General features: G+C 40.5%; 1 protein-coding gene across 1 annotated transcript in view; it reads left to right on the forward strand.

The window, feature by feature from the left end:
* cntnap3 (contactin associated protein family member 3) overlaps nt 1-18,497 on the forward strand; it is a 188,696-nt gene that overhangs the window by 104,347 nt on the left and 65,852 nt on the right. The window lies entirely within an intron of this gene.

Below are 18,497 nucleotides of genomic sequence, written 5' to 3' on the forward strand. Positions count from 1 at the left end.
GAGGAATTTATCCTCGTTTTTCTCTTGCTCTCACACACTGCTAGTGTAAACCAGTTTAAATCTGCACTGTACATTAAAAACAAAAAATGGTCACTCATACCTTCATATCACTTTGAACTTAGAAGCAGTTGCTAAAAGCAGTCATGACCTGCCAAGGACGTGGAATATCATTACTGTCTAAAAAATAACCCAATATTTTCAAAACTTTTAATGCAAGTTAATGTAAAGAGATGTTTTTAAAGTCATTTTGGAGCATTTCTATTGGTCCACTCATCATCATATTTTCACACAATGTAGCAAAGGACAGCTGCTGTGTTCAAATGAAGAAAAATAAAAATCAACAAAAATGGAGGTTCTTCTGGGGGATATCAATGATGTACACCGATCAGGCATAACATTATGAGCACCTCCTTGTTTCTACTCTCATTGTCCATTGTATCAGCTCCACTTACTATATAGGAGCACTTTGTAGTTCTACAGTTACAGACTGTAGTCCATCTGTTTCTCTGATACTTTGTTAGCCCCCTTTTACCCTGTTCTTCAGTGATCAGGACCCCCATGGACCCTCACAGAGCAGGTACTATTTGGGTGGTAGATCATTCTCAGCACTGCAGTAACACTGATGTGGTGGTGGTGTGTTAGTGTGTGTTGTGCTGGTACAAGTGGATCAGACACAGCAGTGCTGCTGGAGTTTTTAAACACCTCAGTGTCGCTGCTGGACTGAGAATAGTCCATTAACCAAAAATATCCAGTCAACTGCGTCCTGTGGGCAGCGTCCTGTGACCACTGATGAAGGACTAGAGGATGATTAGCTCATACTGTACAGCAAGAGATGAGCTATCGTCTCTGGCTTTATATCTACAGGGTGGACCAACAACGCAGGTGCGTCTAAGGGAGTGGACAGTGAGTGGACAGTGTTTAAAAACTCCAGCAGCACTGCTGTGTCTGATCCACTCGTACCAGCACAACAGATGGACAGATGGACTACAGTCTGTAACTGTAGAATTACAAAGTGCACCTATATAGTAAGTGGAGCTGATAAAATGGACAATAAGCGTAGAAACAAGGAGGTGGTCATAATGTTATGCCTGATCGGTGTATATATGATGTACAAAGTGACGTCATGTAAAATGATCTTCCTTTTTTCCCCTTTGAATTTTTTGGATGATTAACATCAAACTCACCTTATCTTAACAGAGACATGTACATAGAACAACCAATGCATCACTTTTTACACCATTTTAATACAGTAGCCTCGTGTTATTTTGCCACCCCAACAAAGTCTTTGAGTCTAACCTGGCCACCCCAGTTCTTTTGGTGGACAACAGTGATATACATGATGTACAAAGTGATGTCATCCAAACGATCTGCCTTTTTTCCCCCATTTGAATCTTTTGGATGATTTACGTCAAACACATCTTATCATAATGTCATAATGAGACAAGAGATGGTAATATACACATATAACTGACACAAACCTAATGTTGCAATGAACTCATGTGAAAGAGGCATAATCTTGCAGCCAGAGGCATAGCCAAGGAGTGGACAGAGGTGGCCAGTGGCAGCCTAGCATGAAGCTTATGATGCACCATAAAAAGTGATGTATGTAATTTACTTGATTGAAAATAAAAATTATTTCCTCATGAATTAATTTAATGTATTACATCAGTGCTGTCTTTCAGTTTACCTTTCGCAACAGTTGTGTTAATGTAATACTTTATTCATGTAGAAATGACAGATAGATTTAGTTAAGTTCAGAAAACAACCAGTGCATCACTTTTTACATCATTTTAATACAGTAGCCTTATTTTATTTATTTTTTTCTTAGCAGCATGCCACCCCAACAAACTCCCTGAGTCCAACCTGGCCCATTCTAAGTTCTAGCTATGCCTCTGCTTAGAGCTTCATGGACAAATCCTATATGTGTTAAAGCGTTCTCAATTGCAATTTCAGACACAAACAGCAGCAAGTTAAATGACGGAAACTATTATTGCAGCAAACTCAACAGGCATACCACAGTCTTAGAAACATTGTGGTAACTCTTTACTTGAAGGGTGTCTACATAACATTCATAACATCTTATATAAACACTCCATAACATGTTTGTGAATGTTTAAATCAACCTTCATAATGCACACATGTTTTACATGAATTTAATGTGGACTACTATGTCATTTTACTGACAGGCGTTTTTCAAAATAAAAGCGCTCAATTTTTACTTTGAAAAATTATATTATTTTTAGTAAAAATAGACAAAAAGAGCCAAAATAAAAATGACCTCACGGTACCCCTTTGGGACACTATACTGTCAACTACTTTCTTAAGCATTTGTTTCTTTACATGCCACTTTACTATGTGGACAGTAAGTTACTATAGTTACTAGTTACTATATAAGTTACTATATGCTATGTACAACCATTCAGCTGAATCTTAGTGTGCATTGCATGACGGAATTTTACACGGCCACAGAACTCATCCATTCCCTGTAGATGCTGGAAAGACACATGAATGTAAGTTAGTTACTTTGCATTGCAATTTAAAGATCCACATAACATTCATTCTGGTTAACTTCCATTACTTTTGAGGTAAAGGCAAAACAGAATTTATCAATCCTTGGGATAACAGTGCAACATTTAACCTCAAAACGTGTCAGTCAAATTGGATGACCAATGCACAGCGATACTTGTGCCCTCTTCACTACCATAAGTGAGAAAGAACATCCCTAAAATAAAATAAAAAATCCTTGGGATAACAGTGCTAGCTTTTAAACACAAGAGTGTTACTGAAAAGAATGCCTATTTTCCACTTTTATTTTGAAAAAGGTCTGTCAATAAAATGACGCAGTAGTTTAAACATTCATGATCATGTTATGAAGTGTTTACATGCTATGAATGTGTTATGTACGCACCCTTCAAGTAAAGTGTTCCCAACATTTTCAGACAAAAAAAATCATACAACTGACTCAAAGCTTACTAAGCATAGACAGCAGATTTTCTGTAGAGTATATTTTGGCTTTTCGACATGACAGTCTGTTCCTCTTGTTCGAGATATTTGAAGAAGTGCTAAACAATCTCTCGCTGTCCATACTTGCGCAAGCCGCCATGATGTACACTCGAGCAGGACAGCTTTTATGGATGTGCCTGTAATTCAGTTCCTGTGTTCTCCTCCTCCTCTAGTGTTTCAATGTACATGTTAGAGGAAGAATCTAGTTCTGCTTGTTCATGATACTCACTGCACTCGGTTGGATGAAGTACTCTGAAGTTGCATCTCATTTATGTTGTAAAAAGTTAATATGGTGTTTACTTTGCTGCCCTCATGAGTTACATTAATTTTTCAAACTTTACAAGTAATACCAGCTTGGTATGAGTCAGAAATTGTAAAAAAACTGCCAGATTGATGAAATGTTTCCTTTCAGCGTATGTAGCAAAATTTAGCTCACATATTTAGCGTAATTTAGCATAATCAGTTTTCACTATCAGCTAAATTAAAGGAAAATCAGCAGAGATCTTTAAGCCAAAATCAGCTGATTAAGATTGATCTATGACCGATCAATCTTTCCGTCTATACATTGTGTCATGGCAATAATCAGGCTAACACTGAGGATTCAGTACTCACACCGACCAGATGTGATGGTTGTAAAAAGAATGTATTCAAAAAGTGGGGCATAATTACTATAGTATAATTTTTAAAGTTTAAAAAAGGTCACTTCATGGCTCAAAACTAGCCTACATCTGTATACACTTTTACTCTGGACACCTAAACTTGCTTGTGTTTTAGCAACAAAAGCCGCTTTTCTGCTGCATTGTACCGGCTCAACTCGACTCACTTTTGGTACCAGCTACTTTGGTTTCCACTGCAGATATAATACCCCCTTAGTGTAGCTGGTCGCCATAGAGACGACAAGCAAAACTGCTGAGACGTGAAGGATGGCATTAAGACAGGTAAGTTTGAGAAATATTACATCAGAGTTCAGACGACAAGACTGGTTGCTCAAAAAAGGTGATGCAAGAGGCTAAAATAACCTGGTAGCTAATGTTAGCATATGTGTTCATTGATTCTCTCCAACCAATTGGTAGTCTGTTGCGTTTTACGTCGCCTTTTGGTATCGGCTCAGCTTGCTTGGAACCTCGATGGAGATGGTATCAAAAAAGTACTGGGTACCAGGTACCAACTTTTGCCGAATGGAAAACTAAAAAAAGGCGAGTGGAGTCAAGTCGAGCCGGTACCATGCAGTGAAAAAGCACCTAAAGGTGACAACAGCTGGTGTGCACAGTTTGTCAGCACCCCCTCTACCACATTCCTCATTAGTCAGTTTCTGACCACAGGATGGCTATTGACCAGACATTACTTGTAGTGATGCATTAAATTGAAAATTGTCTTAAACCAAAACCATTTTGTAGTATAAAGCACACTGCCACTGGACTCTGGAGCAGTGGAAACGTATTCTGTGGAGTGATGAGTCACGCTTCTTAATCTGTCAGTCTGATGGACGAGTCTAGGTTTGGTGAATGCCAGGAGAACGTTACCTGCCTCACTGCATTGTGCCAACTGTAAAGTTTGGTGGAGGAGGGATAATGCTATGGGGTCATTTTAGACTTTATATGCTTCCAACTTTGTGTGAACAGTTTGGGGACGGCCCTTTCCTGTTCCAGCATGACTGAGCCCCAGTGCACAAAGCAAGGTCCATAAAGGCCTGGCTGGGTGAGTTTGGTGTGCAAGAACTTGACTGACCCACACAGAGCCCTGAACTCAACCCCATTGAACACCTTTGGGATGAACTAGAACAGAGATTGTGGGTCAGGCCCTCTCGTCCAACATCAGTGTCTGACCTCACAAATGCTCATCTGGAGGAATGGGCCAACATTTTTATCCATTTTTTCTTTAGGCTAAAATCCATGCCATTTTTGACAATTTTGTGCCAAAAACATTTGGAATTTTTGGTGCTTATCTAATTATTTGGGTGGCAGGTCATTCGACTGTTAGCTTGAAATCAAAAACATCCAGCCAAGAGCAACTCTGTGAAGCAAACCAATAATGAAGGTCTGGATCAGGGATGGCGAACTATGGTCCTGGAAGGCCGGTGTCCAGCACACTTTGGTGACTTTCCTGCTTTTAACATGATCACTGAATCTGTCAATCAGCTGTTGAGTTGAATCAGGTTATAAACTGTGGCCCACAAGGACAGGAGTTCACCACGTCTGTTCTAGACGAAGACTACTGCAAATTGCAGCCCATCTGTAGATGATAAAGTGGCCAGTGACTGTAAAGCATCCACTGTAAATACTGCATTACATATTTGCTCATTTTCACCCATTCCAGCTCTCACCCATATACAATCTGCTATGATGAGTCTCCTAATCATCTCATATCATCCAAAGGGAATCCATCGATTCAAGCCTACAGCAAAAGTGACATCAAATGTGCTTCCTTTTAGCATATATTTTTTCCTTATTAAAGAGCTGCTGTGCGCAAGCGTTTTGTTGTAAGTCGTATGAAAACAGCACAGAAGCCCCGGCCCCGGCAGCTGGCAGGGGCTGTTAGAAATGGAATATAAAACGGGCTTCGGTTTCGGCGACCATTATTGCGTTCTTGGGAGTGCAAAAGTTAGGCTTGAAATCATCCCAGCAGTTCTCTTCTCTCATTAAAGTAGGGGTTATTGAGTCTGCAGGCAAGAGAGCAGACGAGGGAGGAAGAGAGCAGAAGAGCGAGAGAGCTGCAGTCTCCTCCACACGACGCAGGGACAGAGATTCAACTGTGAGGGTTATTAGCTCTGAAAGAGGAGTGCTGCTTTTTTACACAAAATAATAGGGCCGCCCATAATGGAGCGGTGCATTCTGGGATAACTGCATGTCTTACAGTTGCAAGCGCATGGCCCTGGACAAAGGAGGCATTAGCGTGGGGCACGCTTCACTATCTCCTGCGGACCAGGCCTTCGTTAGCAACCCCCAGATCAAAGAACCTTCCAGAGAAGTGGAAAATGTATCGTCCACGCAAGATTCTTAAACCCCCCGTAATCACGTTAAAGGGCAGCGTCGAGTGGTGGCTTCCTGGGTCGCGTCGACACTGCCGATTTGTTCTTTTTTGTTAAAAGGAACAGGTTTGACATTATACTGCCTTGTAATGAGAGGTCAATCAGCACTGAGGCGTGGGGCTTTTTACAGCGCTGCTCTGGCTCTGAAAGGGCTTGCTAAGTCATAAGGTAATGTGTAGTGCGTGCTAGCAAGAGATGGATTGCAGAATAGCGAACAGGAAAAATGTGATGAAGAGCTAACATCCTGACAGCGTTGCTGACTAAGTGATGTAGGGAGGGTGAATATTACTCCGCAAAAGGAGGGGAATTCTGCCAAGTCTACACTTTTCCCCTGGCAGACACAGACAGCTATATGCTTGTCTGTTTCTCCTTATAGTTACGAGACTTCAAACGCTAGCAGAGTAAATAGCGACTGCTGCACCCTGCTGTATTTTTGCAGCACGTCAGAGAAGATGAAGGAAGTGATACATTAAAAGTATGTCCCATGGGGAGCTGTGTGTGTGTACACATATCAGGGTGTCAGTGTTTTAGGCTAACTTTGCTTTTAGCTGATACTGAACGTCGTGCTGGCGTCTTTCCTGTGCGCAAACTCTGCAAGTTGCGCAAGCCTGATAGTGATAGCATTCATTTTGATTGGTGTTTATTCTTTTGTTATGCTTTATAGGCCTGCAAAATTCTGAAGTGCCTAAGACTTTGACAACTTTTGATCCAAAACTGATTGGTTATGTTGTGTTGGCTAGCGTCACTGAACATGCTCAGATGTGATCAGCACATGTATTCATGAGCTCCTGCTGGTGTGGTTTCATGGCTGCTTCTTCCCTTTAAATGACTCGCACAAAAGCAACTTCCTCCTTGTGCAGAACTTCACATGGCATATGTATGCAAGTCTCATGGGGTAATCTCATAATGAGAATCAGTCATTGAATATTTTCAGTTGAGATCACATAATGGTATAAGTGGTATGCCCCCTCCAAAACCCACACTCAGATTCCTCGAGTGCTCTTTTAATGCCCACAGTCAACAGCTGGTATTGCAGGCAAAACAAGCTGGCTACCCACCGTCAAGTTTAGTTTTGTCAAAGATATGTTCAGAGGTATGCTGGAACTGCAAATGCGTGCATTTGTGAGCTCCTGCTGGTGTGGGTTCTTGTCTGTTTCTTCTCTTTAAATAATGCACACAGCAAGTGACAATAATAGCTCCTGCTTTTGGAGAAACTTTTGAATTTAGTGTTGTCAGAGATTTGGGGGAATTCTCAGCCATGCTAACTTATGTTTCATCCATAAGCAAACGACAAGATTGTTGTACGTCATTCAGTGTTCACAAGAACACCTTTGCCCTGCAAGGCATTTGAAAATTCATGCTCAGTTTGTTGCCACCCTAATAAGTCTACGTTCCTACCTACCTTTAGCCCAAAGCTACAAGTATTAATGGCGCCAGCGTTAGACAGATATATAGCAGAATGGTGTACAAACAAAATTATCCCCACATTCAGAGTAGGCCTGGGCAATACCTACAAATAATTGGCACATTAAAAAAAATTACAATATTTGCTTATTTTGTAGCCTCCCCACAAAAACATGCACACAGTCCACTGCATCTTAGACTTACTTTCTATGCTATCATTGGCTTATATGATTTATTTTTTAGCGTTAACTGATTTAATGACAAGTTTCTGAAATTTCATTCACATACTAATACTGAATAACTCAACAGCTTTTGGTAATAAATTATTTCACCTCATTTTGAAAGCTGTGACCGCACACACATGCATTTGTGAGCTCCTGCTGGTGCGGGTTCATGACTGTTTCTTCTCTTTAAATGATGCACACAAAAGCGACTTGCTTGCTAATAGCTCCTCTTTGTGGAGAACTTTTAGACTGCTGCACTTGTGCGAGTGAGTGAGTTCCAAACCAAAATTCACATGCTTTACATATTAAAGAAAACACAAGGTGTTTTCTGTCTTTAAAAATAAGGCACTCTGGAATTTGGCTATAAATGCCCGTAGGAAACAATAAAGCATTATATTTTCATAATTGTACAACTCAATCATCGGGACACTGAACCCCTTAACAAGCCATGGGCTTAAGTTTTATTACACACTTCTGCAACCTAAGAATACCTCTATTAGTTTGCATTGAAGTCACTGTAGTTACTGAATAATTAGTCTTTGTATGAAATAAACCTGGATTGTTTGGGGGGTTAAACTGTATAAAAGTTCCCTTAGACCAGGCTTGTCCAGAAGATCACATGATCAGTTGTTTGACTGAAACCAGCTGATTAAAGAAATGGTATCAGGTGTTCTCCTGCTTGTTTGGAATGAAAACCTGCAGCCCCACCAGCCCTTTGTGGGTAAGGCTAGACACCCCTGCCTTAGACTATGTGTCACACTCTGTCTTTGCTGCAGGTTTCCCAATGTAGCTTAGCGGCTCATAAGGCCTATTAATGATCTGCTGTTTTAACAGTAAAAGGGAATAAAAATTGCATGTACATATTGTCTAATATTACTTGGCAAGCTGCACAGGCCTTGTTCAGAACAAAGAAAAAATCTCCAAGCCATCAGTATGTGGTCTCTTGGTAATGTTTTGCTTAGTATTCCGCAAACATTTGAAAGCATTCAGTTTCTAGCTACCGAGATCACCACTGGTATGAAGAGTGAAAGCTAATGTTAGATCTGACATCATTAGTCAGATAATTAGCTATGCTAATTAGCTAACTAAACAGGCAGAAATTGCAAGTAGGGTCCCAAACTTAATTGCAGAAGGCCAGGAGCGACACCGCTGTTCTGCATGGGTGTCAGGCGGCAACGCTGGCCGAGATAAACGTCAGCGGATGAAGTGAAAGCTGGAAAACTCAGCGTTTATGATGGAATGAGGCACACATCACAGCCGTGTTGACATCACAGCCTTCACGACCACTCCATTACCTCAGAGCAGTCGAGCCGCAGTCAGAGGAATGTGGTGGCAGCACCATCTGGCTGGAAGTAATGTATGTTGGGTTAAATAATTTATGGCATGCTCCAGCGCGATGTTTTCACCATGCTTGTCTGCCATTACAAGAAACTGTAGGACTCTCCGTCCTGCCATTAATTCCGTGGAGGGGAACTCTCCCTCAGCTGCCTCCCCGCTGAGCCGCCTCATTATTTCTGCAAACGGGACTGCGCTCCTAGCAGAGAGTCCTGCCCTGGATGGTGTAATGCTCTTCAGTTCCACAAAGCCAGCTGCAATAGAGCAGCCAATGGGCTTGTGCTTTGTCTCATGCAATGTCATTCCATCCTTCTGCTTGTTTATCATTATTCCTGATGCCCTTAGCTTAGTTTGGACAGAGCATGCAAATAGAACACTTAGTAAATATCCTCACTGGGAGGGAAATGGAGGAGGGTCGCTCTCTCACGTGTCACTATATGGCGCATGTTCATTCATCAAACCCCTTTATTAGAAACACCAACCTAGTATGTGCACTCACTGGCTACTTTATGAGGTCTGTCTACCTTATATATCCACTATAGTGGTCAGGGATGGGCAACTCTAGTTTTGGATGGCGGCCTCCAGTTTGGTGGTTTTCCTGCTCAAACACACCTGATTCAACTCATGAGGTGTGGCAGGTGTGTTTGAGCTGGGAGATCACCAAATTGTGCCGGACACTGGCTTCCTAGGACTGTAGCCCGTGGCAATGTGCAATTTGTTTTCCGCACTCTATCTCACACCTCATTTTCTGACCACAGCGCCACTGTTAACCAGATGTTATTTGGTGGGCGGTTCATTCTCAGCACAGCAGTGACTCTGACATGGTAGTGTGTGGTGCTGGATGGAAGGCTCTGGGGTTTTACACAATTCAGTGTCACTGCTAGGCTGAAAGGCACCACTTCCAAAAAAATATCCAGCCAAAAGCATTTATGAAGTCAGAAACAGACCACTGATGATGGGGTAGAGCAGTGCAGTGTTGAGGTAGTTGCTCAAGTAATCCATAATAAATTACTGATTACATCTCTCAAACTATAATAGAAGTTTACTGACTACTTCTTGGAAAAAATCATCTTACTACTCCGTACTTTACTTTAAGACACTCTCTAAAACCCATACAGACCTGTATTAATTGGAAAGTACAAGGGAATACCTAATAGTAATTTTCAGTATTTCATTTAGAAAGAAACAGCCAACCACAGTGTCACTATCCCTGCCTTTACCCTGAACACAAAGCCACACATAGTACACAGTGCTTTATTGAAATAATGATAGATGCTGTTTTAAAGGCAGAATCTAGTCAGTAGACCCTGACTCAAAAACAACTACCGTGAAATATAATATGAATAAGGTGTAAACCTTACAGAGCTGTGAGGCCAGGTACCTAAAGTTAGTGCTAGGAAACTGACCTCTGTATTTATTAGTCTCTACATCAGTGGCTACGCTAGCAGTCAGGATTTATTTATTGCAATGTTGGGGGAATTCCCAGTGGATATTTGACATCTTTGTGTAAAGCATGCTGGGGATTGTAGTGACAACATCAAAAAGGACATAAAATCGTAAATTCTATCAAACTTGAAGAGGGATGCAATTCTGCTACAGAATACTACACAACATAACTAGTTTTAGGCTAGAATGCCCATTTACTGTAGTGGACCACTTAGTATTCTCCTCAGCATGCTGTGGTGCTTGATGATCCGGCAAAGCCAGAAGTTCAAAAAGGTCCCGTCCACTCTTATACATATCAGCTTTGCTCTCTCCGTTTGTGACAGAGGTGCATTTTTTAAAAACTGCTAAACAGCGATAAGAGAACTGACTTGAATGCAGAGAACCCGAATAGCCCCGGAACTGTAACTAGGGGTTGATGTCAATGCTGTCCACGCAGCTTAGCTCCATCCACCTTGTTCGGAGGTCGTGTGAAGGTCATGTGGACGGCACAGGCTCTGTCTCTCCTAATTTCCCATGATTCACCTCTGAACTCTGGCCTGGAGCAACAGGCCTGTCTACCGTGTAAGCTTCCTCGAAATTAGGAGGAAAAGGAGGCGGGCTCCCTCTCTTCTCCTGCTGCGCTTGTCTCTCGCCTGGCGTTTGCGCGTCTCTGTTTGTTGCCTCGCGGTGATTAGGGTCATGGTGGGCAGACCTGTTCTTGCTAGAGGAGAAAAGCGAATATGTCTGTATGGGGGAGATGGAGGATGATGTAGGGCACTCGACCCGCTCTGCTGTCAGCCCTCTGCCCAAAGCCCATTGTCACTGTCGGCTCTCTGGGCAGACATGCAGACCTTTTTCTCCACACAAATGTGTGTTTGGGCAGATAATTTCCCCTTTTTTATGCTGTGAAGAAGGATTTCTGTTTTTTTCAGATGCTTTCCTATAGGTTGCATGTTACATGGCTTTGCAACTAAGCAAGAGAAAGAAATTGAAGCAAGTAATAGACAAGTAATGGAAGCTTCCACCAGAGATGGGAAGAGAAGCCTAAACCTGTGCTCACATGGAAGTTTTGTTATTTTGGTGAAATAATGAGCCAAGAGAAAATAAAAGGAGATTTTTTTGAGTGAAGAATCGGTCACAAAAACTGCTGCAATGCCAAGTAACTTCTGGTCAGATCCAAAAGTTTAAACAAGTTTAAAATTTTCTAAGTGAAAATCACATCCTCTACGGAGAACATAATTAAATATGGCTTTTTTATGTTAGTTTCTATTCATTTGTAGAGTTTAATTTTGGGAAAAATCAAACATAATAAATTTTGCACATTTTTCCCCAGTATGTTAAATTCAGCAAATAAACAGTAATTATGTATTAAAATGTGCAGAAGTGTGTTCTCTGTAGAGGATGTGTTCACTTATTTTTACATAGAAAATCAACAAAACATCATCTAACCAGGGGCACCAAAACTTTTGGTGATTACCAAAACAGTAATTTCCTGCAACTATCAGTTTATTATTCACTATTCTTCTCTTTTTGAGATCCTTCATAAAAAAAAATAAAATGATACACCTCAAAAGTCAGTGGTGTGACCAATCACAATGTCATACAGAATACATATTAAACTAAAGCTACAAGGCTAATGTAGCAAACCCAGTAATGGAACCTTTTATTCCACCAGAGATGGGAAGAGAAGCCTAAACCCATATTCACGTAAAAGTATTGTTACTTTGGTGAAATAAAAAACCTTTTTTGATTGATTACTGAGTAACATCTTAGTATGTCCAGCATCTTTTAGTTTATTTGTTATTCTTCTCTTTCCAAGATCCTTGAAATGAAATTAAGAACCTCAAAATGCAGTCACACCAGAGCAGTACACCAGTGTAACATAATGAAATTGAACCCAAAAAAGGAGTAAGTACTTTCAATCTTGATGCATTCATTTACAGCATAGCCCAAGTATTATACAAACATGGGTTTAAAAAGAGTAAAGAAATTTGTGGTAGTAAAAGACAATAAAATATAGCAAAGAGAATAAAATAAGAGAAAAATAAAGCAGTTAAGCACACATATAAGCTCAACAACACCTAAAGGCCTGGAAGTCCACAGAAGACAGCTAAAGTGGATGATTGCACAATTCTTTTTGTGGTATAGAAAACCCTCTACACTACATCTAGTCAAGTCAAGGACATTCTAGAGGAGGTTGGCGTATCATTGTCAGAGTCTAAAATCAAGAGACACCTTCATGATCGTAAATACAGAGGGTTCTATCTCAAGGTCTAAACCACTGGTAACACTCAAGAACAGAAAGGCCAGATAAAACTTTGCTAGAAAACATCTAAAAAAAAGCCTGAACAGTTCTGGAACAAGATTCTTTGGACAGATTAAACCAAGATAAACTTGTACCAGAATGATGGGAAGAGAAGGAAGAGCTCAGTATCTGAAGCATACAACATCATCTGATAAACATGGTGGAAGTAGTGTAATGGAATGGGTATGTATGGCTGCCAATAGAAGTGAGTCACTGGTGTCTCCTAATACAAGTAGCAGGATGAATTCTGAAATGTATAGAGCCATACTTTCTGCTCAGATTCAGTCGAATGTTGCAAAACTGATAGGACGGCGCTATGGAATTCTTAAATAGCTGAGTCACTTGACCTCAACCCAAATGAGAATGCTTTTCAACTGAGGGTAGAAAGACCCACAGACAAGCAACTCCTGAAGGCAGCTGCAGGAAAGGCCTAGCAAAGCATCTCAAGGGAGGAAACTTAGCATTTGATGATGTCCAAGGGTTCCAGACTTCAGGCAGTCACTGACTGCAAATGATTTGCATCCAAGTATTAAAAATAATCTTTGTATTTATAATTATGTTTGAGAAATCTGAATGTAACTGCCCTCCTCTAACACACACTGCCAGTGGTGTGTCTGTGCTGCCTCTGGTGGCACTGGCCACCACAGAAAACTTGATTGTCCACCACGGGTGGCATCGCATTGAAGCTGCTAGTTGATTGCTTAATAGGTCATCAGTTCTGGATAGTTGGGTGTTGTCTATTGCTTCGTTTTTGAGGAATCAGGAGAAAGTGGTTGTGTTCAACAGGCAGTTCCTCATTTTGTTTCTGCAGACTCACTCAAATCTTACTGTAATCTAGCAAAATCTATACCCATGTATAGATTGACATATTGTACATCTATCCATATAGATTTTTTCTTTATAAATGTTTTTTTTTTGTACATTTAAGTACTACAAGGGGGCTACGCACTTAAGATTTTCACTCAATTTCGCACCTTTGACTTGATCTGATGTGTATATGTGCTTTTAACTCAGAAGCAGCGCGGTACTGCCTGCAAAGTAAACATTTCTATGATACTGTGTTTTCGTGAATGAAAATGCTCTGGGAATGTTTTGCACATGTTTAAGGTGAATGATACTCAAGAATAGCAGCAGTGCACAGCCGGAATAAAACACTACACCCACTGCAACCAGACAAAGCCCTATGATTTAGCTTGTGAACTTAAGATCTTTTTTTGCTAAAATTGTAAGAAGTAGCATGACTGAGTCAGGAGAAAAAAAAAACACACCAAAACATGGTGTGACTGCTCCGCTGTGAGTCTGTAAAGCCTGAAGAAATCAATTAAAAGACAAAGGTGTGGCTGGATTTCGCGGGAGTTTTTTGGACCATGTCATACATCTTCATGTATTCTTCTCGAGTCCAGAAAAGGTCTGGCTCAATGTTTAGGTCTCAAATGCAAAATCATCATTATAATGATGAAGATATGATGATGATTGTACATAATTCACTTACATTCTCAGAAGACACGACCTTCACCAAGTTTTGACTGAGTTATCTTTAAATACTCTTAACACACTCACAGTCATCAGATTCATCCACTTGGGGAAGAGGTTAGAAGCACCACCCACGTTACAAAATGTTCTCCTGCACATTGTGTGCAGGTTCTACCAGAGAGGTCTTCCAAATCTCCAAATTTTACAGCTTTAAAATTTCATTTTGTTGTTTAACTAAATAAACACCACATCTAAACTATATCTACTAAACAAATATATCCTATCTATAGCTTTAGTTGAAAGCTCTTTTTGCCAAGAAAATACTATTTTGAAATTACATTTACTATAATAAGTAGCATTTCTATCAACCACCTTCCGATGCCATCAGATTCGGTGCCCCACTGTAACCCCCCCCACCCCCCCCCCGCCCCCTGGCCATAATGAGTAGGCCAGTAATTTCAAATAGACTTGCTTATGTAGTTTACAACCCTAAGACATACTCTTATCTATGATAATGGGCAAAAATATAGCATAGTTAAAAACAGTTGTATTAGCCTGAATTTCATCCATACTTTTGTTCATTATTATAGAAAATAGAAAGTCATATCATTATTAAGTGCTGTCAAGCCGTTTCAGGCTCCTGGTGATCATATGTATTGTGTTTCTCTATAATATCCTGTCTTCTGTTTGGGTCCTCAGGCTTCCAAATGGCTGGTTCATGATTCCTCTGATTGTCTCCATCCATCTTGTAGCTCTTTTCTCAACCACTTTTACCTTCAACTGTTCTGGGCATAGTGTCTTTTTTTTCCAATGAATCAGTTCTTCTCAGAATATGTCCAAAATAAGAGCCTCAGTTTGGTTACCTGGGCTTTGAGTGAGAGGTGAGGCTTGATTTGGTCGAGGATCCACTTACTCTTTCTCTCAGAAGTGTTTGCCAGCACCAAAGTTCAAATGTATCAGTATTTTTCCTGTCTCACTTGTTTATTGTCCAGCTTTCACATCCATAAAGAACCACAGAGAAGACCACAGCCTGGATAATCCAGATCTTTGTCTGTAGGGACAAATTGTTGCATGTGAAGATCTTTTCAAGCTCTGTCATCCTTGTCTTCTTCATATTAAGCTTAAGTACCATCTTTTCACTGTGTACTTTAACCTTACTTTTAAGAAACATATATGACAGTAAGTCAAACAGTGTCAAAAACCACAAAAGCCTATGTGAGGCTCCAGTTTCAGCTCCAGTGAAAACTACAGAAGTAAACTTTGGACAAGAAACATGTCTTGGCTGATGGATTATGTCAGCGGTAAGAGGAAAATTGTGTAAAGCAGATTTTCCGGCAAGCCATTTCTTTAAAAGATGGAAGTAAGTTGCTACCATATTGTTTAGAATGAGCTTTTATTGTGTTCTGTACTGTGTGGATTCCTCCTGCTTTCTTCTTAAGATGCTGTAGATGCAAGGAGGCTTCCCACAATTCAGTTTTTTTTTCAAATGTCAAAGCACTTTCATTAGCGAAAGTCCATGTTTCTTCATTCCAGGATTCATCTGTCTGAGAGCATTTGGAGAAAAAAAAAAACATGCCATTTTGCTTCAGCATCGCCTGTTCATCTGACATTACTCTCAGCTCTCCCTGCCTTCTGTTCTGAACCATTAGTGGTGAGAGATGCTCCTGCAACATCGTACTCATTTGTGTAACGTATGTCACTATCGATTACTCCAGGCGGGAAGGCCAGTAGCGTCAGCAGTTTGCGTGCAGGCCTCAGCTGTATTTGTTTAGGGCATCACGTCAGCAAGTTCGGTAGTAAGCGGGCGCGTTCGTGTGCGTGACTCATCCTCACTGAAGCTTTGTCATTAGCTTACCTGAGGAGGCAGATTGCTGGAAAACAGAAGAGAGCGGCCGAAGCCTTTGGGATTCAGTGCTGTGACTCAGTAGATGCGGCAGGCTCGATGCCAAGCGCTACAATACGGCTTGCAGTGTGGCACAGAGCCGAGCGCCCGCCAAACACTCCGCTCCAGTCCTCATTTTGTCATTGTAAAGGGGAATAGTTTGGCACAAATTCAAATGTACACAATTTTCTCTTTACCAAATGCAACAGCCAAGACCTTGTTTGGTGCCTAAAGTTTGTTTCTTTAGCTTTGGAGCTATTAGCATACATTTCACTCCAGAATTATTGTCACCCTTCATGAAAATTAGCTAAAATCAATACATTAAATAAACCGCACATGTAATGAGAGATTCTTAAAGCTTAAAATAGGTAAACTGCATATTTATACTTTTACATTAATAAATTATTTAGTAATATGGGCATCTTCATTATTAATATTTGGTGAAGCCTCCCATTATAAGAATGACAGCGCTAAGACGCTTTCTGTAATGCTTAACAAGGTTGGAGATTACTTATTGAGGAATCTTGGACCACTCCTTCATGCAAAAACATTTCCAGTTCCTTGTGGACTGCCCTCTTTAATATACACCACAGATTTTCCTTCGGGTTCAAATCTGGAGACTGAAAGGCCATCGCAGAATTTCATTTAATGTTCCCACAACCATTTCTGTGTGGATTTTCATGTGTGTTTGGGGTCATTATCTTGCCGAAAGGCCCACTCATGGCCAAGTTTCAGCCTTCTGGAAGAGGCAGACAGAGTTTGGGCTGGTATTTGGTGGAATTTAATTATGCCACTGATTTTCACAAAAGCACCTGGACCACTAGCAGCAAAACAGCACCAAAGCATAAGTGATCCATCAATGACTATCAGGTGCTGTTCATTGGATGCAGTCCCACTTTTTGGCTAAATGCAATGTTAATGGCCAAAAAGTAAATTTTTTGTCTCATCTGACCATATCATACGATTCCATTTGTAGTTCCCAGGGCATTTTGTAATGTTCAGGGGCTGCATTTTTAAAAAAAAAAGACTTTTATGAAACTTGCAAAAAGTTTCTGGTCATGGAGGTGGTGTAACAGTGGATTCTTAAGTTTGAAAACTTCAAGATTCACCTACGCTTCGCAGTTCTGAAACCCCTTCAGCCATTGTTTGACTACTTTTTAGGCTTGTATGTCTAATAAAACAGAAAATGAAAAACAAACCTGAACATCACAGAATCACTGATAACAAGGATTTATGGAGAAACTGTATTTTCTCTAGGTTCCATAGCCTTATGCCTCCAGAACTGGAAAAAGCACATTTTATATGGGTAAATCATATGTACTATATAAAAGCAACTGACAAGTCATGGATCTTATACCTCACCAATTAGCACTGCGCTAACTGCATGCTTAAATTATCACTAACTTGTTTCAAACTGTGTCGAGTTGTTAAGTAATAATAAATAAAAATGAACAGGGGTGGCCGGTAGCCTAAACGTCCTTAACGACACGTCCTTAGCAGTGCATTCTTGTTAAGGTACTTGTGTTTTGTAGTAGCACAGTGTATGGTATATACACCATGCAGTGATTTCACTGAATTGTTAGCCTGTAGATTTTCTTCTTGTAATGAAATGAAATAGTGATTTTAGTATTCGAATACTGGCACCTTGAACGGTTAACCAAGTACTCGAAATGACTTAGCAGCTTTGTATGAAGGAAAATGTGCGATTTAGGCCTGCATTTTGCACAGTGCTAACTGGTAGTCACTTACTTGATTGAAGGCTAGCAATGATAGCCTAGTTGTTATCTACTGTAGCTTCAGTGCAAAACTGAACAAGCAAACTTTTGAAGAAGCCAAACATCGATTACATTTGGGGTGAGAAGAAGTATTCATCTGAAACTCTTCCTTTGGTCCAGTATAATATCAGAATCAAAGCCACCGCAGACTCAGGTAGACCTTTCAGTGTCAGCCCTGGTCACTGAAGCAACTCCACTGTTTGAGAAAGCAGATAAAATACTGTTTGGATAGAAACCTGTTCACCACAGGTGAACTCTTCTGAAAGATGCCTCCTTTATAGGAAATGCAAGTAATCTGAGAGGCAGTAATCTTTTAGAATTCAAGAGAGACAATAATTATGTCAACTGTCTAAGGATGTTGCTCTCAAGGACATGATGATATCCAGTAGGCCTTTAATGGCTTTAGTGAAGGAAGCTACAGATTTGTGGGACACTTCTCTGAACAGTACATATGAAAAGGTTCACGTAAGCCAGAAAAATCTCTATGCGTAAGGGATAAGGCCAAAAACTACAATGGAAAGCTTGTGACATTCCCACAGACACCACTGGCATACTTCTTTGATGGATATCACCACATGGGTTGAGGAATACTTTAAAAAAACTGCTGTCAGTAAACACTGTACTGTGCGCAATTCAAATAATG

Source organism: Colossoma macropomum, unplaced genomic scaffold (genome assembly GCF_904425465.1).
Source record: "Colossoma macropomum unplaced genomic scaffold, Colossoma_macropomum, whole genome shotgun sequence".
In the NCBI taxonomy this organism is placed as follows: domain Eukaryota; kingdom Metazoa; phylum Chordata; class Actinopteri; order Characiformes; family Serrasalmidae; genus Colossoma; species Colossoma macropomum.